Source organism: Thunnus thynnus, unplaced genomic scaffold (genome assembly GCF_963924715.1).
Source record: "Thunnus thynnus unplaced genomic scaffold, fThuThy2.1 SCAFFOLD_62, whole genome shotgun sequence".
NCBI classification, from domain to species: Eukaryota; Metazoa; Chordata; class Actinopteri; order Scombriformes; family Scombridae; genus Thunnus; species Thunnus thynnus.
In genome coordinates, this window is record NW_027095930.1 from 23,157 (window position 1) to 44,119 (window position 20,963).

Here is a 20,963-nt window from a genome sequence, read left to right on the forward strand (position 1 = left end):
ATTTCTCCGACGGATCGGAACGCTCTCAGCGCAGCTGCCGCCTTGGCGTTGAAGGCGCGTCTGACGAGCGACATCCCTAAAAGGCCCATGCGTGGTACCTTGGACAGCTTACGGCCATACCACCCTGAACACGCCCGATCTCGTCTGATCTCGGAAGCTAAGCAGGGTCGGGCCTGGTTAGTACTTGGATGGGAGACCGCCTGGGAATACCAGGTGCTGTAAGCTTTTTCACTTTTCTCCACAAGCTCCTGCCGTGTTTAACGTAGGGATCCTCTCTGGTTTTCCTCCGTGTCTTTGCAGAACTGTGCGCGGGAGTCCCACTCTCTGGTATTTCTCCGACGGAGGAACGGATCGGAATGCTCTCAGCGCAGCTGCCGCCTGGGCGTTGAAGGCGCGTCTGACGAGCGACATCCCTAAAAGGCCCATGCGTGGTACCTTGGACAGCTTACGGCCATACCACCCTGAACACGCCCGATCTCGTCTGATCTCGGAAGCTAAGCAGGGTCGGGTCTGGTTAGTACTTGGATGGGAGACCGCCTGGGAATACCAGGTGCTGTAAGCTTTTTCACTTTTCTCCACAAGCTCCTGCCGTGTTTAACATAGGGATCCTCTCTGGTTTTCCTCCGTGTCTTTGCAGAACTGTGCGCGGGAGTCCCACTCTCTGGTATTTCTCCGACGGATCGGAACGCTCTCAGCGCAGCTGCCGCCTGGGCGTTGAAGGCGCGTCTGACGAGCGACATCCCTAAAAGGCCCATGCGTGGTACCTTGGACAGCTTACGGCCATACCACCCTGAACACGCCCGATCTCGTCTGATCTCGGAAGCTAAGCAGGGTCGGGCCTGGTTAGTACTTGGATGGGAGACCGCCTGGGAATACCAGGTGCTGTAAGCTTTTTCACTTTTCTCCACAAGCTCCTGCCGTGTTTAACGTAGGGATCCTCTCTGGTTTTCCTCCGTGTCTTTGCAGAACTGTGCGCGGGAGTCCCACTCTCTGGTATTTCTCCGACGGAGGAACGGATCGGAACGCTCTCAGCGCAGCTGCCGCCTGGGCGTTGAAGGCGCGTCTGACGAGCGACATCCCTAAAAGGCCCATGCGTGGTACCTTGGACAGCTTACGGCCATACCACCCTGAACACGCCCGATCTCGTCTGATCTCGGAAGCTAAGCAGGGTCGGGCCTGGTTAGTACTTGGATGGGAGACCGCCTGGGAATACCAGGTGCTGTAAGCTTTTTCACTTTTCTCCACAAGCTCCTGCCGTGTTTAACGTAGGGATCCTCTCTGGTTTTCCTCCGTGTCTTTGCAGAACTGTGCGCGGGAGTCCCACTCTCTGGTATTTCTCCGACGGAGGAACGGATCGGAACGCTCTCAGCGCAGCTGCCGCCTGGGCGTTGAAGGCGCGTCTGACGAGCGACATCCCTAAAAGGCCCATGCGTGGTACCTTGGACAGCTTACGGCCATACCACCCTGAACACGCCCGATCTCGTCTGATCTCGGAAGCTAAGCAGGGTCGGGCCTGGTTAGTACTTGGATGGGAGACCGCCTGGGAATACCAGGTGCTGTAAGCTTTTTCACTTTTCTCCACAAGCTCCTGCCGTGTTTAACGTAGGGATCCTCTCTGGTTTTCCTCCGTGTCTTTGCAGAACTGTGCGCGGGAGTCCCACTCTCTGGTATTTCTCCGACGGATCGGAACGCTCTCAGCGCAGCTGCCGCCTGGGCGTTGAAGGCGCGTCTGACGAGCGACATCCCTAAAAGGCCCATGCGTGGTACCTTGGACAGCTTACGGCCATACCACCCTGAACACGCCCGATCTCGTCTGATCTCGGAAGCTAAGCAGGGTCGGGCCTGGTTAGTACTTGGATGGGAGACCGCCTGGGAATACCAGGTGCTGTAAGCTTTTTCACTTTTCTCCACAAGCTCCTGCCGTGTTTAACGTAGGGATCCTCTCTGGTTTTCCTCCGTGTCTTTGCAGAACTGTGCGCGGGAGTCCCACTCTCTGGTATTTCTCCGACGGAGGAACGGATCGGAACGCTCTCAGCGCAGCTGCCGCCTGGGCGTTGAAGGCGCGTCTGACGAGCGACATCCCTAAAAGGCCCATGCGTGGTACCTTGGACAGCTTACGGCCATACCACCCTGAACACGCCCGATCTCGTCTGATCTCGGAAGCTAAGCAGGGTCGGGCCTGGTTAGTACTTGGATGGGAGACCGCCTGGGAATACCAGGTGCTGTAAGCTTTTTCACTTTTCTCCACAAGCTCCTGCCGTGTTTAACGTAGGGATCCTCTCTGGTTTTCCTCCGTGTCTTTGCAGAACTGTGCGCGGGAGTCCCACTCTCTGGTATTTCTCCGACGGATCGGAACGCTCTCAGCGCAGCTGCCGCCTGGGCGTTGAAGGCGCGTCTGACGAGCGACATCCCTAAAAGGCCCATGCGTGGTACCTTGGACAGCTTACGGCCATACCACCCTGAACACGCCCGATCTCGTCTGATCTCGGAAGCTAAGCAGGGTCGGGCCTGGTTAGTACTTGGATGGGAGACCGCCTGGGAATACCAGGTGCTGTAAGCTTTTTCACTTTTCTCCACAAGCTCCTGCCGTGTTTAACGTAGGGATCCTCTCTGGTTTTCCTCCGTGTCTTTGCAGAACTGTGCGCGGGAGTCCCACTCTCTGGTATTTCTCCGACGGATCGGAACGCTCTCAGCGCAGCTGCCGCCTGGGCGTTGAAGGCGCGTCTGACGAGCGACATCCCTAAAAGGCCCATGCGTGGTACCTTGGACAGCTTACGGCCATACCACCCTGAACACGCCCGATCTCGTCTGATCTCGGAAGCTAAGCAGGGTCGGGCCTGGTTAGTACTTGGATGGGAGACCGCCTGGGAATACCAGGTGCTGTAAGCTTTTTCACTTTTCTCCACAAGCTCCTGCCGTGTTTAACGTAGGGATCCTCTCTGGTTTTCCTCCGTGTCTTTGCAGAACTGTGCGCGGGAGTCCCACTCTCTGGTATTTCTCCGACGGAGGAACGGATCGGAACGCTCTCAGCGCAGCTGCCGCCTGGGCGTTGAAGGCGCGTCTGACGAGCGACATCCCTAAAAGGCCCATGCGTGGTACCTTGGACAGCTTACGGCCATACCACCCTGAACACGCCCGATCTCGTCTGATCTCGGAAGCTAAGCAGGGTCGGGCCTGGTTAGTACTTGGATGGGAGACCGCCTGGGAATACCAGGTGCTGTAAGCTTTTTCACTTTTCTCCACAAGCTCCTGCCGTGTTTAACGTAGGGATCCTCTCTGGTTTTCCTCCGTGTCTTTGCAGAACTGTGCGCGGGAGTCCCACTCTCTGGTATTTCTCCGACGGATCGGAACGCTCTCAGCGCAGCTGCCGCCTGGGCGTTGAAGGCGCGTCTGACGAGCGACATCCCTAAAAGGCCCATGCGTGGTACCTTGGACAGCTTACGGCCATACCACCCTGAACACGCCCGATCTCGTCTGATCTCGGAAGCTAAGCAGGGTCGGGCCTGGTTAGTACTTGGATGGGAGACCGCCTGGGAATACCAGGTGCTGTAAGCTTTTTCACTTTTCTCCACAAGCTCCTGCCGTGTTTAACGTAGGGATCCTCTCTGGTTTTCCTCCGTGTCTTTGCAGAACTGTGCGCGGGAGTCCCACTCTCTGGTATTTCTCCGACGGAGGAACGGATCGGAACGCTCTCAGCGCAGCTGCCGCCTGGGCGTTGAAGGCGCGTCTGACGAGCGACATCCCTAAAAGGCCCATGCGTGGTACCTTGGACAGCTTACGGCCATACCACCCTGAACACGCCCGATCTCGTCTGATCTCGGAAGCTAAGCAGGGTCGGGCCTGGTTAGTACTTGGATGGGAGACCGCCTGGGAATACCAGGTGCTGTAAGCTTTTTCACTTTTCTCCACAAGCTCCTGCCGTGTTTAACGTAGGGATCCTCTCTGGTTTTCCTCCGTGTCTTTGCAGAACTGTGCGCGGGAGTCCCACTCTCTGGTATTTCTCCGACGGATCGGAACGCTCTCAGCGCAGCTGCCGCCTGGGCGTTGAAGGCGCGTCTGACGAGCGACATCCCTAAAAGGCCCATGCGTGGTACCTTGGACAGCTTACGGCCATACCACCCTGAACACGCCCGATCTCGTCTGATCTCGGAAGCTAAGCAGGGTCGGGCCTGGTTAGTACTTGGATGGGAGACCGCCTGGGAATACCAGGTGCTGTAAGCTTTTTCACTTTTCTCCACAAGCTCCTGCCGTGTTTAACGTAGGGATCCTCTCTGGTTTTCCTCCGTGTCTTTGCAGAACTGTGCGCGGGAGTCCCACTCTCTGGTATTTCTCCGACGGAGGAACGGATCGGAACGCTCTCAGCGCAGCTGCCGCCTGGGCGTTGAAGGCGCGTCTGACGAGCGACATCCCTAAAAGGCCCATGCGTGGTACCTTGGACAGCTTACGGCCATACCACCCTGAACACGCCCGATCTCGTCTGATCTCGGAAGCTAAGCAGGGTCGGGCCTGGTTAGTACTTGGATGGGAGACCGCCTGGGAATACCAGGTGCTGTAAGCTTTTTCACTTTTCTCCACAAGCTCCTGCCGTGTTTAACGTAGGGATCCTCTCTGGTTTTCCTCCGTGTCTTTGCAGAACTGTGCGCGGGAGTCCCACTCTCTGGTATTTCTCCGACGGATCGGAACGCTCTCAGCGCAGCTGCCGCCTGGGCGTTGAAGGCGCGTCTGACGAGCGACATCCCTAAAAGGCCCATGCGTGGTACCTTGGACAGCTTACGGCCATACCACCCTGAACACGCCCGATCTCGTCTGATCTCGGAAGCTAAGCAGGGTCGGGCCTGGTTAGTACTTGGATGGGAGACCGCCTGGGAATACCAGGTGCTGTAAGCTTTTTCACTTTTCTCCACAAGCTCCTGCCGTGTTTAACGTAGGGATCCTCTCTGGTTTTCCTCCGTGTCTTTGCAGAACTGTGCGCGGGAGTCCCACTCTCTGGTATTTCTCCGACGGATCGGAACGCTCTCAGCGCAGCTGCCGCCTGGGCGTTGAAGGCGCGTCTGACGAGCGACATCCCTAAAAGGCCCATGCGTGGTACCTTGGACAGCTTACGGCCATACCACCCTGAACACACCCGATCTCGTCTGATCTCGGAAGCTAAGCAGGGTCGGGCCTGGTTAGTACTTGGATGGGAGACCGCCTGGGAATACCAGGTGCTGTAAGCTTTTTCACTTTTCTCCACAAGCTCCTGCCGTGTTTAACGTAGGGATCCTCTCTCGTTCTACTCCGTGTCTTTGCAGAACTGTGCGCGGGAGTCCCACTCTCTCGTATTTCTCCGACGGAGGAACGGATCGGAACGCTCTCAGCGCAGCTGCCGCCTGGGCGTTGAAGGCGCGTCTGACGAGCGACATCCCTAAAAGGCCCATGCGTGGTACCTTGGACAGCTTACGGCCATACCACCCTGAACACGCCCGATCTCGTCTGATCTCGGAAGCTAAGCAGGGTCGGGCCTGGTTAGTACTTGGATGGGAGACCGCCTGGGAATACCAGGTGCTGTAAGCTTTTTCACTTTTCTCCACAAGCTCCTGCCGTGTTTAACGTAGGGATCCTCTCTGGTTTTCCTCCGTGTCTTTGCAGAACTGTGCGCGGGAGTCCCACTCTCTGGTATTTCTCCGACGGATCGGAACGCTCTCAGCGCAGCTGCCGCCTGGGCGTTGAAGGCGCGTCTGACGAGCGACATCCCTAAAAGGCCCATGCGTGGTACCTTGGACAGCTTACGGCCATACCACCCTGAACACGCCCGATCTCGTCTGATCTCGGAAGCTAAGCAGGGTCGGGCCTGGTTAGTACTTGGATGGGAGACCGCCTGGGAATACCAGGTGCTGTAAGCTTTTTCACTTTTCTCCACAAGCTCCTGCCGTGTTTAACATAGGGATCCTCTCTGGTTTTCCTCCGTGTCTTTGCAGAACTGTGCGCGGGAGTCCCACTCTCTGGTATTTCTCCGACGGATCGGAACGCTCTCAGCGCAGCTGCCGCCTGGGCGTTGAAGGCGCGTCTGACGAGCGACATCCCTAAAAGGCCCATGCGTGGTACCTTGGACAGCTTACGGCCATACCACCCTCAACACGCCCGATCTCGTCTGATCTCGGAAGCTAAGCAGGGTCGGGCCTGGTTAGTACTTGGATGGGAGACCGCCTGGGAATACCAGGTGCTATAAGCTTTTTCACTTTTCTCCACAAGCTCCTGCCGTGTTTAACGTAGGGATCCTCTCTGGTTTTCCTCCGTGTCTTTGCAGAACTGTGCGCGGGAGTCCCACTCTCTGGTATTTCTCCGACGGATCGGAACACTCTCAGCGCAGCTGCCGCCTGGGCGTTGAAGGCGCGTCTGACGAGCGACATCCCTAAAAGGCCCATGCGTGGTACCTTGGACAGCTTACGGCCATACCACCCTGAACACGCCCGATCTCGTCTGATCTCGGAAGCTAAGCAGGGTCGGGCCTGGTTAGTACTTGGATGGGAGACCGCCTGGGAATACCAGGTGCTGTAAGCTTTTTCACTTTTCTCCACAAGCTCCTGCCGTGTTTAACGTAGGGATCCTCTCTGGTTTTCCTCCGTGTCTTTGCAGAACTGTGCGCGGGAGTCCCACTCTCTGGTATTTCTCCGACGGAGGAACGGATCGGAACGCTCTCAGCGCAGCTGCCGCCTGGGCGTTGAAGGCGCGTCTGACGAGCGACATCCCTAAAAGGCCCATGCGTGGTACCTTGGACAGCTTACGGCCATACCACCCTGAACACGCCCGATCTCGTCTGATCTCGGAAGCTAAGCAGGGTCGGGCCTGGTTAGTACTTGGATGGGAGACCGCCTGGGAATACCAGGTGCTGTAAGCTTTTTCACTTTTCTCCACAAGCTCCTGCCGTGTTTAACGTAGGGATCCTCTCTGGTTTTCCTCCGTGTCTTTGCAGAACTGTGCGCGGGAGTCCCACTCTCTGGTATTTCTCCGACGGATCGGAACGCTCTCAGCGCAGCTGCCGCCTGGGCGTTGAAGGCGCGTCTGACGAGCGACATCCCTAAAAGGCCCATGCGTGGTACCTTGGACAGCTTACGGCCATACCACCCTGAACACGCCCGATCTCGTCTGATCTCGGAAGCTAAGCAGGGTCGGGCCTGGTTAGTACTTGGATGGGAGACCGCCTGGGAATACCAGGTGCTGTAAGCTTTTTCACTTTTCTCCACAAGCTCCTGCCGTGTTTAACGTAGGGATCCTCTCTGGTTTTCCTCCGTGTCTTTGCAGAACTGTGCGCGGGAGTCCCACTCTCTGGTATTTCTCCGACGGATCGGAACGCTCTCAGCGCAGCTGCCGCCTGGGCGTTGAAGGCGCGTCTGACGAGCGACATCCCTAAAAGGCCCATGCGTGGTACCTTGGACAGCTTACGGCCATACCACCCTGAACACACCCGATCTCGTCTGATCTCGGAAGCTAAGCAGGGTCGGGCCTGGTTAGTACTTGGATGGGAGACCGCCTGGGAATACCAGGTGCTGTAAGCTTTTTCACTTTTCTCCACAAGCTCCTGCCGTGTTTAACGTAGGGATCCTCTCTCGTTCTACTCCGTGTCTTTGCAGAACTGTGCGCGGGAGTCCCACTCTCTCGTATTTCTCCGACGGAGGAACGGATCGGAACGCTCTCAGCGCAGCTGCCGCCTGGGCGTTGAAGGCGCGTCTGACGAGCGACATCCCTAAAAGGCCCATGCGTGGTACCTTGGACAGCTTACGGCCATACCACCCTGAACACGCCCGATCTCGTCTGATCTCGGAAGCTAAGCAGGGTCGGGCCTGGTTAGTACTTGGATGGGAGACCGCCTGGGAATACCAGGTGCTGTAAGCTTTTTCACTTTTCTCCACAAGCTCCTGCCGTGTTTAACGTAGGGATCCTCTCTGGTTTTCCTCCGTGTCTTTGCAGAACTGTGCGCGGGAGTCCCACTCTCTGGTATTTCTCCGACGGATCGGAACGCTCTCAGCGCAGCTGCCGCCTGGGCGTTGAAGGCGCGTCTGACGAGCGACATCCCTAAAAGGCCCATGCGTGGTACCTTGGACAGCTTACGGCCATACCACCCTGAACACGCCCGATCTCGTCTGATCTCGGAAGCTAAGCAGGGTCGGGCCTGGTTAGTACTTGGATGGGAGACCGCCTGGGAATACCAGGTGCTGTAAGCTTTTTCACTTTTCTCCACAAGCTCCTGCCGTGTTTAACGTAGGGATCCTCTCTGGTTTTCCTCCGTGTCTTTGCAGAACTGTGCGCGGGAGTCCCACTCTCTGGTATTTCTCCGACGGATCGGAACGCTCTCAGCGCAGCTGCCGCCTGGGCGTTGAAGGCGCGTCTGACGAGCGACATCCCTAAAAGGCCCATGCGTGGTACCTTGGACAGCTTACGGCCATACCACCCTGAACACGCCCGATCTCGAGCTAAGCAGGGTCGGGCCTGGTTAGTACTTGGATGGGAGACCGCCTGGGAATACCAGGTGCTGTAAGCTTTTTCACTTTTCTCCACAAGCTCCTGCCGTGTTTAACGTAGGGATCCCTTTGCAGAACTGTGCGCGGGAGTCCCACTCTCTGGTATTTCTCCGACGAGGAACGGATCGGAACGCTCTCAGCGCAGCTGCCGCCTGGGCGTTGAAGGCGCGTCTGACGAGCGACATCCCTAAAAGGCCCATGCGTGGTACCTTGGACAGCTTACGGCCATACCACCCTGAACACGCCCGATCTCGTCTGATCTCGGAAGCTAAGCAGGGTCGGGCCTGGTTAGTACTTGGATGGGAGACCGCCTGGGAATACCAGGTGCTGTAAGCTTTTTCACTTTTCTCCACAAGCTCCTGCCGTGTTTAACGTAGGGATCCTCTCTGGTTTTCCTCCGTGTCTTTGCAGAACTGTGCGCGGGAGTCCCACTCTCTGGTATTTCTCCGACGGAGGAGGATCGGAACGCTCTCAGCGCAGCTGCCGCCTGGGCGTTGAAGGCGCGTCTGACGAGCGACATCCCTAAAAGGCCCATGCGTGGTACCTTGGACAGCTTACGGCCATACCACCCTGAACACGCCCGATCTCGTCTGATCTCGGAAGCTAAGCAGGGTCGGGCCTGGTTAGTACTTGGATGGGAGACCGCCTGGGAATACCAGGTGCTGTAAGCTTTTTCACTTTTCTCCACAAGCTCCTGCCGTGTTTAACGTAGGGATCCTCTCTGGTTTTCCTCCGTGTCTTTGCAGAACTGTGCGCGGGAGTCCCACTCTCTGGTATTTCTCCGACGGAACGGATCGGAACGCTCTCAGCGCAGCTGCCGCCTGGGCGTTGAAGGCGCGTCTGACGAGCGACATCCCTAAAAGGCCCATGCGTGGTACCTTGGACAGCTTACGGCCATACCACCCTGAACACGCCCGATCTCGTCTGATCTCGGAAGCTAAGCAGGGTCGGGCCTGGTTAGTACTTGGATGGGAGACCGCCTGGGAATACCAGGTGCTGTAAGCTTTTTCACTTTTCTCCACAAGCTCCTGCCGTGTTTAACGTAGGGATCCTCTCTGGTTTTCCTCCGTGTCTTTGCAGAACTGTGCGCGGGAGTCCCACTCTCTGGTATTTCTCCGACGGAGGAACGGATCGGAACGCTCTCAGCGCAGCTGCCGCCTGGGCGTTGAAGGCGCGTCTGACGAGCGACATCCCTAAAAGGCCCATGCGTGGTACCTTGGACAGCTTACGGCCATACCACCCTGAACACGCCCGATCTCGTCTGATCTCGGAAGCTAAGCAGGGTCGGGCCTGGTTAGTACTTGGATGGGAGACCGCCTGGGAATACCAGGTGCTGTAAGCTTTTTCACTTTTCTCCACAAGCTCCTGCCGTGTTTAACGTAGGGATCCTCTCTGGTTTTCCTCCGTGTCTTTGCAGAACTGTGCGCGGGAGTCCCACTCTCTGGTATTTCTCCGACGGAGGAACGGATCGGAACGCTCTCAGCGCAGCTGCCGCCTGGGCGTTGAAGGCGCGTCTGACGAGCGACATCCCTAAAAGGCCCATGCGTGGTACCTTGGACAGCTTACGGCCATACCACCCTGAACACGCCCGATCTCGTCTGATCTCGGAAGCTAAGCAGGGTCGGGCCTGGTTAGTACTTGGATGGGAGACCGCCTGGGAATACCAGGTGCTGTAAGCTTTTTCACTTTTCTCCACAAGCTCCTGCCGTGTTTAACGTAGGGATCCTCTCTGGTTTTCCTCCGTGTCTTTGCAGAACTGTGCGCGGGAGTCCCACTCTCTGGTATTTCTCCGACGGAGGAACGGATCGGAACGCTCTCAGCGCAGCTGCCGCCTGGGCGTTGAAGGCGCGTCTGACGAGCGACATCCCTAAAAGGCCCATGCGTGGTACCTTGGACAGCTTACGGCCATACCACCCTGAACACGCCCGATCTCGTCTGATCTCGGAAGCTAAGCAGGGTCGGGCCTGGTTAGTACTTGGATGGGAGACCGCCTGGGAATACCAGGTGCTGTAAGCTTTTTCACTTTTCTCCACAAGCTCCTGCCGTGTTTAACGTAGGGATCCTCTCTGGTTTTCCTCCGTGTCTTTGCAGAACTGTGCGCGGGAGTCCCACTCTCTGGTATTTCTCCGAGGAGAACGGATCGGAACGCTCTCAGCGCAGCTGCCGCCTGGGCGTTGAAGGCGCGTCTGACGAGCGACATCCCTAAAAGGCCCATGCGTGGTACCTTGGACAGCTTACGGCCATACCACCCTGAACACGCCCGATCTCGTCTGATCTCGGAAGCTAAGCAGGGTCGGGCCTGGTTAGTACTTGGATGGGAGACCGCCTGGGAATACCAGGTGCTGTAAGCTTTTTCACTTTTCTCCACAAGCTCCTGCCGTGTTTAACGTAGGGATCCTCTCTGGTTTTCCTCCGTGTCTTTGCAGAACTGTGCGCGGGAGTCCCACTCTCTGGTATTTCTCCGACGGAGGAACGGATCGGAACGCTCTCAGCGCAGCTGCCGCCTGGGCGTTGAAGGCGCGTCTGACGAGCGACATCCCTAAAAGGCCCATGCGTGGTACCTTGGACAGCTTACGGCCATACCACCCTGAACACGCCCGATCTCGTCTGATCTCGGAAGCTAAGCAGGGTCGGGCCTGGTTAGTACTTGGATGGGAGACCGCCTGGGAATACCAGGTGCTGTAAGCTTTTTCACTTTTCTCCACAAGCTCCTGCCGTGTTTAACGTAGGGATCCTCTCTGGTTTTCCTCCGTGTCTTTGCAGAACTGTGCGCGGGAGTCCCACTCTCTGGTATTTCTCCGACGGAGGAACGGATCGGAACGCTCTCAGCGCAGCTGCCGCCTGGGCGTTGAAGGCGCGTCTGACGAGCGACATCCCTAAAAGGCCCATGCGTGGTACCTTGGACAGCTTACGGCCATACCACCCTGAACACGCCCGATCTCGTCTGATCTCGGAAGCTAAGCAGGGTCGGGCCTGGTTAGTACTTGGATGGGAGACCGCCTGGGAATACCAGGTGCTGTAAGCTTTTTCACTTTTCTCCACAAGCTCCTGCCGTGTTTAACGTAGGGATCCTCTCTGGTTTTCCTCCGTGTCTTTGCAGAACTGTGCGCGGGAGTCCCACTCTCTGGTATTTCTCCGACGGAGGAACGGATCGGAACGCTCTCAGCGCAGCTGCCGCCTGGGCGTTGAAGGCGCGTCTGACGAGCGACATCCCTAAAAGGCCCATGCGTGGTACCTTGGACAGCTTACGGCCATACCACCCTGAACACGCCCGATCTCGTCTGATCTCGGAAGCTAAGCAGGGTCGGGCCTGGTTAGTACTTGGATGGGAGACCGCCTGGGAATACCAGGTGCTGTAAGCTTTTTCACTTTTCTCCACAAGCTCCTGCCGTGTTTAACGTAGGGATCCTCTCTGGTTTTCCTCCGTGTCTTTGCAGAACTGTGCGCGGGAGTCCCACTCTCTGGTATTTCTCCGACGGAGGAACGGATCGGAACGCTCTCAGCGCAGCTGCCGCCTGGGCGTTGAAGGCGCGTCTGACGAGCGACATCCCTAAAAGGCCCATGCGTGGTACCTTGGACAGCTTACGGCCATACCACCCTGAACACGCCCGATCTCGTCTGATCTCGGAAGCTAAGCAGGGTCGGGCCTGGTTAGTACTTGGATGGGAGACCGCCTGGGAATACCAGGTGCTGTAAGCTTTTTCACTTTTCTCCACAAGCTCCTGCCGTGTTTAACGTAGGGATCCTCTCTGGTTTTCCTCCGTGTCTTTGCAGAACTGTGCGCGGGAGTCCCACTCTCTGGTATTTCTCCGACGGATCGGAACGCTCTCAGCGCAGCTGCCGCCTGGGCGTTGAAGGCGCGTCTGACGAGCGACATCCCTAAAAGGCCCATGCGTGGTACCTTGGACAGCTTACGGCCATACCACCCTGAACACGCCCGATCTCGTCTGATCTCGGAAGCTAAGCAGGGTCGGGCCTGGTTAGTACTTGGATGGGAGACCGCCTGGGAATACCAGGTGCTGTAAGCTTTTTCACTTTTCTCCACAAGCTCCTGCCGTGTTTAACGTAGGGATCCTCTCTGGTTTTCCTCCGTGTCTTTGCAGAACTGTGCGCGGGAGTCCCACTCTCTGGTATTTCTCCGACGGAGGAACGGATCGGAACGCTCTCAGCGCAGCTGCCGCCTGGGCGTTGAAGGCGCGTCTGACGAGCGACATCCCTAAAAGGCCCATGCGTGGTACCTTGGACAGCTTACGGCCATACCACCCTGAACACGCCCGATCTCGTCTGATCTCGGAAGCTAAGCAGGGTCGGGCCTGGTTAGTACTTGGATGGGAGACCGCCTGGGAATACCAGGTGCTGTAAGCTTTTTCACTTTTCTCCACAAGCTCCTGCCGTGTTTAACGTAGGGATCCTCTCTGGTTTTCCTCCGTGTCTTTGCAGAACTGTGCGCGGGAGTCCCACTCTCTGGTATTTCTCCGACGGAGGAACGGATCGGAACGCTCTCAGCGCAGCTGCCGCCTGGGCGTTGAAGGCGCGTCTGACGAGCGACATCCCTAAAAGGCCCATGCGTGGTACCTTGGACAGCTTACGGCCATACCACCCTGAACACGCCCGATCTCGTCTGATCTCGGAAGCTAAGCAGGGTCGGGCCTGGTTAGTACTTGGATGGGAGACCGCCTGGGAATACCAGGTGCTGTAAGCTTTTTCACTTTTCTCCACAAGCTCCTGCCGTGTTTAACGTAGGGATCCTCTCTGGTTTTCCTCCGTGTCTTTGCAGAACTGTGCGCGGGAGTCCCACTCTCTGGTATTTCTCCGACGGAGGAACGGATCGGAACGCTCTCAGCGCAGCTGCCGCCTGGGCGTTGAAGGCGCGTCTGACGAGCGACATCCCTAAAAGGCCCATGCGTGGTACCTTGGACAGCTTACGGCCATACCACCCTGAACACGCCCGATCTCGTCTGATCTCGGAAGCTAAGCAGGGTCGGGCCTGGTTAGTACTTGGATGGGAGACCGCCTGGGAATACCAGGTGCTGTAAGCTTTTTCACTTTTCTCCACAAGCTCCTGCCGTGTTTAACGTAGGGATCCTCTCTGGTTTTCCTCCGTGTCTTTGCAGAACTGTGCGCGGGAGTCCCACTCTCTGGTATTTCTCCGACGGAGGAACGGATCGGAACGCTCTCAGCGCAGCTGCCGCCTGGGCGTTGAAGGCGCGTCTGACGAGCGACATCCCTAAAAGGCCCATGCGTGGTACCTTGGACAGCTTACGGCCATACCACCCTGAACACGCCCGATCTCGTCTGATCTCGGAAGCTAAGCAGGGTCGGGCCTGGTTAGTACTTGGATGGGAGACCGCCTGGGAATACCAGGTGCTGTAAGCTTTTTCACTTTTCTCCACAAGCTCCTGCCGTGTTTAACGTAGGGATCCTCTCTGGTTTTCCTCCGTGTCTTTGCAGAACTGTGCGCGGGAGTCCCACTCTCTGGTATTTCTCCGACGGAGGAACGGATCGGAACGCTCTCAGCGCAGCTGCCGCCTGGGCGTTGAAGGCGCGTCTGACGAGCGACATCCCTAAAAGGCCCATGCGTGGTACCTTGGACAGCTTACGGCCATACCACCCTGAACACGCCCGATCTCGTCTGATCTCGGAAGCTAAGCAGGGTCGGGCCTGGTTAGTACTTGGATGGGAGACCGCCTGGGAATACCAGGTGCTGTAAGCTTTTTCACTTTTCTCCACAAGCTCCTGCCGTGTTTAACGTAGGGATCCTCTCTGGTTTTCCTCCGTGTCTTTGCAGAACTGTGCGCGGGAGTCCCACTCTCTGGTATTTCTCCGACGGAGGAACGGATCGGAACGCTCTCAGCGCAGCTGCCGCCTGGGCGTTGAAGGCGCGTCTGACGAGCGACATCCCTAAAAGGCCCATGCGTGGTACCTTGGACAGCTTACGGCCATACCACCCTGAACACGCCCGATCTCGTCTGATCTCGGAAGCTAAGCAGGGTCGGGCCTGGTTAGTACTTGGATGGGAGACCGCCTGGGAATACCAGGTGCTGTAAGCTTTTTCACTTTTCTCCACAAGCTCCTGCCGTGTTTAACGTAGGGATCCTCTCTGGTTTTCCTCCGTGTCTTTGCAGAACTGTGCGCGGGAGTCCCACTCTCTGGTATTTCTCCGACGGAGGAACGGATCGGAACGCTCTCAGCGCAGCTGCCGCCTGGGCGTTGAAGGCGCGTCTGACGAGCGACATCCCTAAAAGGCCCATGCGTGGTACCTTGGACAGCTTACGGCCATACCACCCTGAACACGCCCGATCTCGTCTGATCTCGGAAGCTAAGCAGGGTCGGGCCTGGTTAGTACTTGGATGGGAGACCGCCTGGGAATACCAGGTGCTGTAAGCTTTTTCACTTTTCTCCACAAGCTCCTGCCGTGTTTAACGTAGGGATCCTCTCTGGTTTTCCTCCGTGTCTTTGCAGAACTGTGCGCGGGAGTCCCACTCTCTGGTATTTCTCCGACGGAGGAACGGATCGGAACGCTCTCAGCGCAGCTGCCGCCTGGGCGTTGAAGGCGCGTCTGACGAGCGACATCCCTAAAAGGCCCATGCGTGGTACCTTGGACAGCTTACGGCCATACCACCCTGAACACGCCCGATCTCGTCTGATCTCGGAAGCTAAGCAGGGTCGGGCCTGGTTAGTACTTGGATGGGAGACCGCCTGGGAATACCAGGTGCTGTAAGCTTTTTCACTTTTCTCCACAAGCTCCTGCCGTGTTTAACGTAGGGATCCTCTCTGGTTTTCCTCCGTGTCTTTGCAGAACTGTGCGCGGGAGTCCCACTCTCTGGTATTTCTCCGACGGAGGAACGGATCGGAACGCTCTCAGCGCAGCTGCCGCCTGGGCGTTGAAGGCGCGTCTGACGAGCGACATCCCTAAAAGGCCCATGCGTGGTACCTTGGACAGCTTACGGCCATACCACCCTGAACACGCCCGATCTCGTCTGATCTCGGAAGCTAAGCAGGGTCGGGCCTGGTTAGTACTTGGATGGGAGACCGCCTGGGAATACCAGGTGCTGTAAGCTTTTTCACTTTTCTCCACAAGCTCCTGCCGTGTTTAACGTAGGGATCCTCTCTGGTTTTCCTCCGTGTCTTTGCAGAACTGTGCGCGGGAGTCCCACTCTCTGGTATTTCTCCGACGGAGGAACGGATCGGAACGCTCTCAGCGCAGCTGCCGCCTGGGCGTTGAAGGCGCGTCTGACGAGCGACATCCCTAAAAGGCCCATGCGTGGTACCTTGGACAGCTTACGGCCATACCACCCTGAACACGCCCGATCTCGTCTGATCTCGGAAGCTAAGCAGGGTCGGGCCTGGTTAGTACTTGGATGGGAGACCGCCTGGGAATACCAGGTGCTGTAAGCTTTTTCACTTTTCTCCACAAGCTCCTGCCGTGTTTAACGTAGGGATCCTCTCTGGTTTTCCTCCGTGTCTTTGCAGAACTGTGCGCGGGAGTCCCACTCTCTGGTATTTCTCCGACGGAGGAACGGATCGGAACGCTCTCAGCGCAGCTGCCGCCTGGGCGTTGAAGGCGCGTCTGACGAGCGACATCCCTAAAAGGCCCATGCGTGGTACCTTGGACAGCTTACGGCCATACCACCCTGAACACGCCCGATCTCGTCTGATCTCGGAAGCTAAGCAGGGTCGGGCCTGGTTAGTACTTGGATGGGAGACCGCCTGGGAATACCAGGTGCTGTAAGCTTTTTCACTTTTCTCCACAAGCTCCTGCCGTGTTTAACGTAGGGATCCTCTCTGGTTTTCCTCCGTGTCTTTGCAGAACTGTGCGCGGGAGTCCCACTCTCTGGTATTTCTCCGACGGAGGAACGGATCGGAACGCTCTCAGCGCAGCTGCCGCCTGGGCGTTGAAGGCGCGTCTGACGAGCGACATCCCTAAAAGGCCCATGCGTGGTACCTTGGACAGCTTACGGCCATACCACCCTGAACACGCCCGATCTCGTCTGATCTCGGAAGCTAAGCAGGGTCGGGCCTGGTTAGTACTTGGATGGGAGACCGCCTGGGAATACCAGGTGCTGTAAGCTTTTTCACTTTTCTCCACAAGCTCCTGCCGTGTTTAACGTAGGGATCCTCTCTGGTTTTCCTCCGTGTCTTTGCAGAACTGTGCGCGGGAGTCCCACTCTCTGGTATTTCTCCGACGGAGGAACGGATCGGAACGCTCTCAGCGCAGCTGCCGCCTGGGCGTTGAAGGCGCGTCTGACGAGCGACATCCCTAAAAGGCCCATGCGTGGTACCTTGGACAGCTTACGGCCATACCACCCTGAACACGCCCGATCTCGTCTGATCTCGGAAGCTAAGCAGGGTCGGGCCTGGTTAGTACTTGGATGGGAGACCGCCTGGGAATACCAGGTGCTGTAAGCTTTTTCACTTTTCTCCACAAGCTCCTGCCGTGTTTAACGTAGGGATCCTCTCTGGTTTTCCTCCGTGTCTTTGCAGAACTGTGCGCGGGAGTCCCACTCTCTGGTATTTCTCCGACGGAGGAACGGATCGGAACGCTCTCAGCGCAGCTGCCGCCTGGGCGTTGAAGGCGCGTCTGACGAGCGACATCCCTAAAAGGCCCATGCGTGGTACCTTGGACAGCTTACGGCCATACCACCCTGAACACGCCCGATCTCGTCTGATCTCGGAAGCTAAGCAGGGTCGGGCCTGGTTAGTACTTGGATGGGAGACCGCCTGGGAATACCAGGTGCTGTAAGCTTTTTCACTTTTCTCCACAAGCTCCTGCCGTGTTTAACGTAGGGATCCTCTCTGGTTTTCCTCCGTGTCTTTGCAGAACTGTGCGCGGGAGTCCCACTCTCTGGTATTTCTCCGACGGAGGAACGGATCGGAACGCTCTCAGCGCAGCTGCCGCCTGGGCGTTGAAGGCGCGTCTGACGAGCGACATCCCTAAAAGGCCCATGCGTGGTACCTTGGACAGCTTACGGCCATACCACCCTGAACACGCCCGATCTCGTCTGATCTCGGAAGCTAAGCAGGGTCGGGCCTGGTTAGTACTTGGATGGGAGACCGCCTGGGAATACCAGGTGCTGTAAGCTTTTTCACTTTTCTCCACAAGCTCCTGCCGTGTTTAACGTAGGGATCCTCTCTGGTTTTCCTCCGTGTCTTTGCAGAACTGTGCGCGGGAGTCCCACTCTCTGGTATTTCTCCGACGGAGGAACGGATCGGAACGCTCTCAGCGCAGCTGCCGCCTGGGCGTTGAAGGCGCGTCTGACGAGCGACATCCCTAAAAGGCCCATGCGTGGTACCTTGGACAGCTTACGGCCATACCACCCTGAACACGCCCGATCTCGTCTGATCTCGGAAGCTAAGCAGGGTCGGGCCTGGTTAGTACTTGGATGGGAGACCGCCTGGGAATACCAGGTGCTGTAAGCTTTTTCACTTTTCTCCACAAGCTCCTGCCGTGTTTAACGTAGGGATCCTCTCTGGTTTTCCTCCGTGTCTTTGCAGAACTGTGCGCGGGAGTCCCACTCTCTGGTATTTCTCCGACGGATCGGAACGCTCTCAGCGCAGCTGCCGCCTGGGCGTTGAAGGCGCGTCTGACGAGCGACATCCCTAAAAGGCCCATGCGTGGTACCTTGGACAGCTTACGGCCATACCACCCTGAACACGCCCGATCTCGTCTGATCTCGGAAGCTAAGCAGGGTCGGGCCTAGTTAGTACTTGGATGGGAGACCGCCTGGGAATACCAGGTTCTGTAAGCTTTTTCACTTTTCTCCACAAGCTCCTGCCGTGTTTAACGTAGGGATCCTCTCTGGTTTTCCTCCGTGTCTTTGCAGAACTGTGCGCGGGAGTCCCACTCTCTGGTATTTCTCCGACGGAGGAACGGATCGGAACGCTCTCAGCGCAGCTGCCGCCTGGGCGTTGAAGGCGCGTCTGACGAGCGACATCCCTAAAAGGCCCATGCGTGGTACCTTGGACAGCTTACGGCCATACCACCCTGAACACGCCCGATCTCGTCTGATCTCGGAAGCTAAGCAGGGTCGGGCCTGGTTAGTACTTGGATGGGAGACCGCCTGGGAATACCAGGTGCTGTAAGCTTTTTCACTTTTCTCCACAAGCTCCTGCCGTGTTTAACGTAGGGATCCTCTCTGGTTTTCCTCCGTGTCTTTGCAGAACTGTGCGCGGGAGTCCCACTCTCTGGTATTTCTCCGACGGAGGAACGGATCGGAACGCTCTCAGCGCAGCTGCCGCCTGGGCGTTGAAGGCGCGTCTGACGAGCGACATCCCTAAAAGGCCCATGCGTGGTACCTTGGACAGCTTACGGCCATACCACCCTGAACACGCCCGATCTCGTCTGATCTCGGAAGCTAAGCAGGGTCGGGCCTGGTTAGTACTTGGATGGGAGACCGCCTGGGAATACCAGGTGCTGTAAGCTTTTTCACTTTTCTCCACAAGCTCCTGCCGTGTTTAACGTAGGGATCCTCTCTGGTTTTCCTCCGTGTCTTTGCAGAACTGTGCGCGGGAGTCCCACTCTCTGGTATTTCTCCGACGGAGGAACGGATCGGAACGCTCTCAGCGCAGCTGCCGCCTGGGCGTTGAAGGCGCGTCTGACGAGCGACATCCCTAAAAGGCCCATGCGTGGTACCTTGGACAGCTTACGGCCATACCACCCTGAACACGCCCGATCTCGTCTGATCTCGGAAGCTAAGCAGGGTCGGGCCTGGTTAGTACTTGGATGGGAGACCGCCTGGGAATACCAAGTGCTGTAAGCTTTTTCACTTTTCTCCACAAGCTCCTGCCGTGTTTAACGTAGGGATCCTCTCTGGTTTTCCTCCGTGTCTTTGCAGAACTGTGCGCGGGAGTCCCACTCTCTGGTATTTCTCCGACGGAGGAACGGATCGGAACGCTCTCAGCGCAGCTGCCGCCTGGGCGTTGAAGGCGCGTCTGACGAGCGACATCCCTAAAAGGCCCATGCGTGGTACCTTGGACAGCTTACGGCCATACCACCCTGAACACGCCCGATCTCGTCTGATCTCGGAAGCTAAGCAGGGTCGGGCCTGGTTAGTACTTGGATGGGAGACCGCCTGGGAATACCAGGTGCTGTAAGCTTTTTCACTTTTCTCCACAAGCTCCTGCCGTGTTTAACGTAGGGATCCTCTCTGGTTTTCCTCCGTGTCTTTGCAGAACTGTGCGCGGGAGTCCCACTCTCTGGTATTTCTCCGACGGATCGGAACGCTCTCAGCGCAGCTGCCGCCTGGGCGTTGAAGGCGCGTCTGACGAGCGACATCCCTAAAAGGCCCATGCGTGGTACCTTGGACAGCTTACGGCCATACCACCCTGAACACGCCCGATCTCGTCTGATCTCGGAAGCTAAGCAGGGTCGGGCCTAGTTAGTACTTGGATGGGAGACCGCCTGGGAATACCAGGTTCTGTAAGCTTTTTCACTTTTCTCCACAAGCTCCTGCCGTGTTTAACGTAGGGATCCTCTCTGGTTTTCCTCCGTGTCTTTGCAGAACTGTGCGCGGGAGTCCCACTCTCTGGTATTTCTCCGACGGAGGAACGGATCGGAACGCTCTCAGCGCAGCTGCCGCCTGGGCGTTGAAGGCGCGTCTGACGAGCGACATCCCTAAAAGGCCCATGCGTGGTACCTTGGACAGCTTACGGCCATACCACCCTGAACACGCCCGATCTCGTCTGATCTCGGAAGCTAAGCAGGGTCGGGCCTGGTTAGTACTTGGATGGGAGACCGCCTGGGAATACCAGGTGCTGTAAGCTTTTTCACTTTTCTCCACAAGCTCCTGCCGTGTTTAACGTAGGGATCCTCTCTGGTTTTCCTCCGTGTCTTTGCAGAACTGTGCGCGGGAGTCCCACTCTCTGGTATTTCTCCGACGGAGGAACGGATCGGAACGCTCTCAGCGCAGCTGCCGCCTGGGCGTTGAAGGCGCGTCTGACGAGCGACATCCCTAAAAGGCCCATGCGTGGTACCTTGGACAGCTTACGGCCATACCACCCTGAACACGCCCGATCTCGTCTGATCTCGGAAGCTAAGCAGGGTCGGGCCTGGTTAGTACTTGGATGGGAGACCGCCTGGGAATACCAGGTGCTGTAAGCTTTTTCACTTTTCTCCACAAGCTCCTGCCGTGTTTAACGTAGGGATCCTCTCTGGTTTTCCTCCGTGTCTTTGCAGAACTGTGCGCGGGAGTCCCACTCTCTGGTATTTCTCCGACGGATCGGAACGCTCTCAGCGCAGCTGCCGCCTGGGCGTTGAAGGCGCGTCTGACGAGCGACATCCCTAAAAGGCCCATGCGTGGTACCTTGGACAGCTTACGGCCATACCACCCTGAACACGCCCGATCTCGTCTGATCTCGGAAGCTAAGCAGGGTCGGGCCTAGTTAGTACTTGGATGGGAGACCGCCTGGGAATACCAGGTTCTGTAAGCTTTTTCACTTTTCTCCACAAGCTCCTGCCGTGTTTAA

At 57.2% G+C, this 20,963-nt stretch overlaps 62 non-coding genes and 1 pseudogene across 62 annotated transcripts; all 63 read left to right on the forward strand.

The window, feature by feature from the left end:
- Positions 1-106: 106 nt before the first annotated feature.
- On the forward strand, positions 107-225 carry LOC137178814 (5S ribosomal RNA). Its single transcript, XR_010927232.1, has one exon. It is a non-coding gene; the product is annotated as a 5S ribosomal RNA (ribosomal RNA).
- Positions 226-443: 218 nt separating this feature from the next.
- LOC137179057 (5S ribosomal RNA) lies at positions 444-562 on the forward strand. Its single transcript, XR_010927462.1, has one exon. It is a non-coding gene; the product is annotated as a 5S ribosomal RNA (ribosomal RNA).
- A 210-nt stretch (positions 563-772) lies between these two features.
- LOC137178815 (5S ribosomal RNA) lies at positions 773-891 on the forward strand. Its single transcript, XR_010927233.1, has one exon. It is a non-coding gene; the product is annotated as a 5S ribosomal RNA (ribosomal RNA).
- Positions 892-1,109: 218 nt separating this feature from the next.
- Positions 1,110-1,228, forward strand: LOC137178816 (5S ribosomal RNA). Its single transcript, XR_010927234.1, has one exon. It is a non-coding gene; the product is annotated as a 5S ribosomal RNA (ribosomal RNA).
- A 218-nt stretch (positions 1,229-1,446) lies between these two features.
- LOC137178817 (5S ribosomal RNA) lies at positions 1,447-1,565 on the forward strand. Its single transcript, XR_010927235.1, has one exon. It is a non-coding gene; the product is annotated as a 5S ribosomal RNA (ribosomal RNA).
- A 210-nt stretch (positions 1,566-1,775) lies between these two features.
- LOC137178818 (5S ribosomal RNA) lies at positions 1,776-1,894 on the forward strand. Its single transcript, XR_010927236.1, has one exon. It is a non-coding gene; the product is annotated as a 5S ribosomal RNA (ribosomal RNA).
- A 218-nt stretch (positions 1,895-2,112) lies between these two features.
- Positions 2,113-2,231, forward strand: LOC137178819 (5S ribosomal RNA). The gene has a single exon (XR_010927237.1). It is a non-coding gene; the product is annotated as a 5S ribosomal RNA (ribosomal RNA).
- Positions 2,232-2,441: 210 nt separating this feature from the next.
- On the forward strand, positions 2,442-2,560 carry LOC137178820 (5S ribosomal RNA). Its single transcript, XR_010927238.1, has one exon. It is a non-coding gene; the product is annotated as a 5S ribosomal RNA (ribosomal RNA).
- Positions 2,561-2,770: 210 nt separating this feature from the next.
- LOC137178821 (5S ribosomal RNA) lies at positions 2,771-2,889 on the forward strand. The gene has a single exon (XR_010927239.1). It is a non-coding gene; the product is annotated as a 5S ribosomal RNA (ribosomal RNA).
- Positions 2,890-3,107: 218 nt separating this feature from the next.
- On the forward strand, positions 3,108-3,226 carry LOC137178822 (5S ribosomal RNA). The gene has a single exon (XR_010927240.1). It is a non-coding gene; the product is annotated as a 5S ribosomal RNA (ribosomal RNA).
- A 210-nt stretch (positions 3,227-3,436) lies between these two features.
- Positions 3,437-3,555, forward strand: LOC137178823 (5S ribosomal RNA). Its single transcript, XR_010927241.1, has one exon. It is a non-coding gene; the product is annotated as a 5S ribosomal RNA (ribosomal RNA).
- A 218-nt stretch (positions 3,556-3,773) lies between these two features.
- Positions 3,774-3,892, forward strand: LOC137178825 (5S ribosomal RNA). The gene has a single exon (XR_010927243.1). It is a non-coding gene; the product is annotated as a 5S ribosomal RNA (ribosomal RNA).
- A 210-nt stretch (positions 3,893-4,102) lies between these two features.
- On the forward strand, positions 4,103-4,221 carry LOC137178827 (5S ribosomal RNA). The gene has a single exon (XR_010927244.1). It is a non-coding gene; the product is annotated as a 5S ribosomal RNA (ribosomal RNA).
- A 218-nt stretch (positions 4,222-4,439) lies between these two features.
- LOC137178828 (5S ribosomal RNA) lies at positions 4,440-4,558 on the forward strand. The gene has a single exon (XR_010927245.1). It is a non-coding gene; the product is annotated as a 5S ribosomal RNA (ribosomal RNA).
- A 210-nt stretch (positions 4,559-4,768) lies between these two features.
- LOC137178829 (5S ribosomal RNA) lies at positions 4,769-4,887 on the forward strand. Its single transcript, XR_010927246.1, has one exon. It is a non-coding gene; the product is annotated as a 5S ribosomal RNA (ribosomal RNA).
- A 210-nt stretch (positions 4,888-5,097) lies between these two features.
- Positions 5,098-5,216, forward strand: LOC137178795 (5S ribosomal RNA). The gene has a single exon (XR_010927214.1). It is a non-coding gene; the product is annotated as a 5S ribosomal RNA (ribosomal RNA).
- Positions 5,217-5,434: 218 nt separating this feature from the next.
- On the forward strand, positions 5,435-5,553 carry LOC137178830 (5S ribosomal RNA). The gene has a single exon (XR_010927247.1). It is a non-coding gene; the product is annotated as a 5S ribosomal RNA (ribosomal RNA).
- Positions 5,554-5,763: 210 nt separating this feature from the next.
- Positions 5,764-5,882, forward strand: LOC137178831 (5S ribosomal RNA). Its single transcript, XR_010927248.1, has one exon. It is a non-coding gene; the product is annotated as a 5S ribosomal RNA (ribosomal RNA).
- A 210-nt stretch (positions 5,883-6,092) lies between these two features.
- Positions 6,093-6,211, forward strand: LOC137179088 (5S ribosomal RNA). The gene has a single exon (XR_010927492.1). It is a non-coding gene; the product is annotated as a 5S ribosomal RNA (ribosomal RNA).
- A 210-nt stretch (positions 6,212-6,421) lies between these two features.
- LOC137178832 (5S ribosomal RNA) lies at positions 6,422-6,540 on the forward strand. Its single transcript, XR_010927249.1, has one exon. It is a non-coding gene; the product is annotated as a 5S ribosomal RNA (ribosomal RNA).
- Positions 6,541-6,758: 218 nt separating this feature from the next.
- On the forward strand, positions 6,759-6,877 carry LOC137178833 (5S ribosomal RNA). Its single transcript, XR_010927250.1, has one exon. It is a non-coding gene; the product is annotated as a 5S ribosomal RNA (ribosomal RNA).
- A 210-nt stretch (positions 6,878-7,087) lies between these two features.
- On the forward strand, positions 7,088-7,206 carry LOC137178834 (5S ribosomal RNA). Its single transcript, XR_010927251.1, has one exon. It is a non-coding gene; the product is annotated as a 5S ribosomal RNA (ribosomal RNA).
- A 210-nt stretch (positions 7,207-7,416) lies between these two features.
- On the forward strand, positions 7,417-7,535 carry LOC137178913 (5S ribosomal RNA). The gene has a single exon (XR_010927325.1). It is a non-coding gene; the product is annotated as a 5S ribosomal RNA (ribosomal RNA).
- Positions 7,536-7,753: 218 nt separating this feature from the next.
- On the forward strand, positions 7,754-7,872 carry LOC137178835 (5S ribosomal RNA). The gene has a single exon (XR_010927252.1). It is a non-coding gene; the product is annotated as a 5S ribosomal RNA (ribosomal RNA).
- Positions 7,873-8,082: 210 nt separating this feature from the next.
- On the forward strand, positions 8,083-8,201 carry LOC137178837 (5S ribosomal RNA). The gene has a single exon (XR_010927254.1). It is a non-coding gene; the product is annotated as a 5S ribosomal RNA (ribosomal RNA).
- A 210-nt stretch (positions 8,202-8,411) lies between these two features.
- On the forward strand, positions 8,412-8,518 carry LOC137179127 (5S ribosomal RNA; annotated as a pseudogene).
- Positions 8,519-8,715: 197 nt separating this feature from the next.
- LOC137178838 (5S ribosomal RNA) lies at positions 8,716-8,834 on the forward strand. Its single transcript, XR_010927255.1, has one exon. It is a non-coding gene; the product is annotated as a 5S ribosomal RNA (ribosomal RNA).
- A 216-nt stretch (positions 8,835-9,050) lies between these two features.
- On the forward strand, positions 9,051-9,169 carry LOC137178839 (5S ribosomal RNA). The gene has a single exon (XR_010927256.1). It is a non-coding gene; the product is annotated as a 5S ribosomal RNA (ribosomal RNA).
- Positions 9,170-9,384: 215 nt separating this feature from the next.
- On the forward strand, positions 9,385-9,503 carry LOC137178840 (5S ribosomal RNA). The gene has a single exon (XR_010927257.1). It is a non-coding gene; the product is annotated as a 5S ribosomal RNA (ribosomal RNA).
- A 218-nt stretch (positions 9,504-9,721) lies between these two features.
- Positions 9,722-9,840, forward strand: LOC137178841 (5S ribosomal RNA). Its single transcript, XR_010927258.1, has one exon. It is a non-coding gene; the product is annotated as a 5S ribosomal RNA (ribosomal RNA).
- Positions 9,841-10,058: 218 nt separating this feature from the next.
- On the forward strand, positions 10,059-10,177 carry LOC137178843 (5S ribosomal RNA). Its single transcript, XR_010927259.1, has one exon. It is a non-coding gene; the product is annotated as a 5S ribosomal RNA (ribosomal RNA).
- Positions 10,178-10,395: 218 nt separating this feature from the next.
- On the forward strand, positions 10,396-10,514 carry LOC137178844 (5S ribosomal RNA). Its single transcript, XR_010927260.1, has one exon. It is a non-coding gene; the product is annotated as a 5S ribosomal RNA (ribosomal RNA).
- Positions 10,515-10,730: 216 nt separating this feature from the next.
- On the forward strand, positions 10,731-10,849 carry LOC137178845 (5S ribosomal RNA). The gene has a single exon (XR_010927261.1). It is a non-coding gene; the product is annotated as a 5S ribosomal RNA (ribosomal RNA).
- A 218-nt stretch (positions 10,850-11,067) lies between these two features.
- On the forward strand, positions 11,068-11,186 carry LOC137178846 (5S ribosomal RNA). The gene has a single exon (XR_010927262.1). It is a non-coding gene; the product is annotated as a 5S ribosomal RNA (ribosomal RNA).
- Positions 11,187-11,404: 218 nt separating this feature from the next.
- Positions 11,405-11,523, forward strand: LOC137178847 (5S ribosomal RNA). Its single transcript, XR_010927263.1, has one exon. It is a non-coding gene; the product is annotated as a 5S ribosomal RNA (ribosomal RNA).
- Positions 11,524-11,741: 218 nt separating this feature from the next.
- On the forward strand, positions 11,742-11,860 carry LOC137178849 (5S ribosomal RNA). Its single transcript, XR_010927265.1, has one exon. It is a non-coding gene; the product is annotated as a 5S ribosomal RNA (ribosomal RNA).
- A 218-nt stretch (positions 11,861-12,078) lies between these two features.
- On the forward strand, positions 12,079-12,197 carry LOC137178850 (5S ribosomal RNA). The gene has a single exon (XR_010927266.1). It is a non-coding gene; the product is annotated as a 5S ribosomal RNA (ribosomal RNA).
- A 210-nt stretch (positions 12,198-12,407) lies between these two features.
- Positions 12,408-12,526, forward strand: LOC137178851 (5S ribosomal RNA). The gene has a single exon (XR_010927267.1). It is a non-coding gene; the product is annotated as a 5S ribosomal RNA (ribosomal RNA).
- A 218-nt stretch (positions 12,527-12,744) lies between these two features.
- LOC137178852 (5S ribosomal RNA) lies at positions 12,745-12,863 on the forward strand. Its single transcript, XR_010927268.1, has one exon. It is a non-coding gene; the product is annotated as a 5S ribosomal RNA (ribosomal RNA).
- A 218-nt stretch (positions 12,864-13,081) lies between these two features.
- Positions 13,082-13,200, forward strand: LOC137178854 (5S ribosomal RNA). The gene has a single exon (XR_010927269.1). It is a non-coding gene; the product is annotated as a 5S ribosomal RNA (ribosomal RNA).
- Positions 13,201-13,418: 218 nt separating this feature from the next.
- Positions 13,419-13,537, forward strand: LOC137178855 (5S ribosomal RNA). Its single transcript, XR_010927270.1, has one exon. It is a non-coding gene; the product is annotated as a 5S ribosomal RNA (ribosomal RNA).
- Positions 13,538-13,755: 218 nt separating this feature from the next.
- LOC137178856 (5S ribosomal RNA) lies at positions 13,756-13,874 on the forward strand. The gene has a single exon (XR_010927271.1). It is a non-coding gene; the product is annotated as a 5S ribosomal RNA (ribosomal RNA).
- Positions 13,875-14,092: 218 nt separating this feature from the next.
- Positions 14,093-14,211, forward strand: LOC137178857 (5S ribosomal RNA). The gene has a single exon (XR_010927272.1). It is a non-coding gene; the product is annotated as a 5S ribosomal RNA (ribosomal RNA).
- A 218-nt stretch (positions 14,212-14,429) lies between these two features.
- On the forward strand, positions 14,430-14,548 carry LOC137178858 (5S ribosomal RNA). Its single transcript, XR_010927273.1, has one exon. It is a non-coding gene; the product is annotated as a 5S ribosomal RNA (ribosomal RNA).
- Positions 14,549-14,766: 218 nt separating this feature from the next.
- On the forward strand, positions 14,767-14,885 carry LOC137178860 (5S ribosomal RNA). The gene has a single exon (XR_010927274.1). It is a non-coding gene; the product is annotated as a 5S ribosomal RNA (ribosomal RNA).
- Positions 14,886-15,103: 218 nt separating this feature from the next.
- Positions 15,104-15,222, forward strand: LOC137178862 (5S ribosomal RNA). Its single transcript, XR_010927276.1, has one exon. It is a non-coding gene; the product is annotated as a 5S ribosomal RNA (ribosomal RNA).
- A 218-nt stretch (positions 15,223-15,440) lies between these two features.
- LOC137178863 (5S ribosomal RNA) lies at positions 15,441-15,559 on the forward strand. Its single transcript, XR_010927277.1, has one exon. It is a non-coding gene; the product is annotated as a 5S ribosomal RNA (ribosomal RNA).
- Positions 15,560-15,777: 218 nt separating this feature from the next.
- LOC137178864 (5S ribosomal RNA) lies at positions 15,778-15,896 on the forward strand. Its single transcript, XR_010927278.1, has one exon. It is a non-coding gene; the product is annotated as a 5S ribosomal RNA (ribosomal RNA).
- Positions 15,897-16,114: 218 nt separating this feature from the next.
- LOC137178865 (5S ribosomal RNA) lies at positions 16,115-16,233 on the forward strand. The gene has a single exon (XR_010927279.1). It is a non-coding gene; the product is annotated as a 5S ribosomal RNA (ribosomal RNA).
- A 218-nt stretch (positions 16,234-16,451) lies between these two features.
- On the forward strand, positions 16,452-16,570 carry LOC137178866 (5S ribosomal RNA). Its single transcript, XR_010927280.1, has one exon. It is a non-coding gene; the product is annotated as a 5S ribosomal RNA (ribosomal RNA).
- A 218-nt stretch (positions 16,571-16,788) lies between these two features.
- LOC137178867 (5S ribosomal RNA) lies at positions 16,789-16,907 on the forward strand. The gene has a single exon (XR_010927281.1). It is a non-coding gene; the product is annotated as a 5S ribosomal RNA (ribosomal RNA).
- A 218-nt stretch (positions 16,908-17,125) lies between these two features.
- Positions 17,126-17,244, forward strand: LOC137178868 (5S ribosomal RNA). The gene has a single exon (XR_010927282.1). It is a non-coding gene; the product is annotated as a 5S ribosomal RNA (ribosomal RNA).
- A 218-nt stretch (positions 17,245-17,462) lies between these two features.
- Positions 17,463-17,581, forward strand: LOC137178869 (5S ribosomal RNA). Its single transcript, XR_010927283.1, has one exon. It is a non-coding gene; the product is annotated as a 5S ribosomal RNA (ribosomal RNA).
- Positions 17,582-17,799: 218 nt separating this feature from the next.
- On the forward strand, positions 17,800-17,918 carry LOC137178870 (5S ribosomal RNA). Its single transcript, XR_010927284.1, has one exon. It is a non-coding gene; the product is annotated as a 5S ribosomal RNA (ribosomal RNA).
- Positions 17,919-18,128: 210 nt separating this feature from the next.
- Positions 18,129-18,247, forward strand: LOC137179090 (5S ribosomal RNA). Its single transcript, XR_010927494.1, has one exon. It is a non-coding gene; the product is annotated as a 5S ribosomal RNA (ribosomal RNA).
- A 218-nt stretch (positions 18,248-18,465) lies between these two features.
- On the forward strand, positions 18,466-18,584 carry LOC137178871 (5S ribosomal RNA). The gene has a single exon (XR_010927285.1). It is a non-coding gene; the product is annotated as a 5S ribosomal RNA (ribosomal RNA).
- Positions 18,585-18,802: 218 nt separating this feature from the next.
- Positions 18,803-18,921, forward strand: LOC137178873 (5S ribosomal RNA). The gene has a single exon (XR_010927287.1). It is a non-coding gene; the product is annotated as a 5S ribosomal RNA (ribosomal RNA).
- Positions 18,922-19,139: 218 nt separating this feature from the next.
- On the forward strand, positions 19,140-19,258 carry LOC137179068 (5S ribosomal RNA). The gene has a single exon (XR_010927472.1). It is a non-coding gene; the product is annotated as a 5S ribosomal RNA (ribosomal RNA).
- Positions 19,259-19,476: 218 nt separating this feature from the next.
- On the forward strand, positions 19,477-19,595 carry LOC137178874 (5S ribosomal RNA). The gene has a single exon (XR_010927288.1). It is a non-coding gene; the product is annotated as a 5S ribosomal RNA (ribosomal RNA).
- Positions 19,596-19,805: 210 nt separating this feature from the next.
- On the forward strand, positions 19,806-19,924 carry LOC137179091 (5S ribosomal RNA). Its single transcript, XR_010927495.1, has one exon. It is a non-coding gene; the product is annotated as a 5S ribosomal RNA (ribosomal RNA).
- A 218-nt stretch (positions 19,925-20,142) lies between these two features.
- Positions 20,143-20,261, forward strand: LOC137178876 (5S ribosomal RNA). The gene has a single exon (XR_010927289.1). It is a non-coding gene; the product is annotated as a 5S ribosomal RNA (ribosomal RNA).
- A 218-nt stretch (positions 20,262-20,479) lies between these two features.
- On the forward strand, positions 20,480-20,598 carry LOC137178877 (5S ribosomal RNA). The gene has a single exon (XR_010927290.1). It is a non-coding gene; the product is annotated as a 5S ribosomal RNA (ribosomal RNA).
- A 210-nt stretch (positions 20,599-20,808) lies between these two features.
- Positions 20,809-20,927, forward strand: LOC137179092 (5S ribosomal RNA). The gene has a single exon (XR_010927496.1). It is a non-coding gene; the product is annotated as a 5S ribosomal RNA (ribosomal RNA).
- Positions 20,928-20,963: the final 36 nt, after the last annotated feature.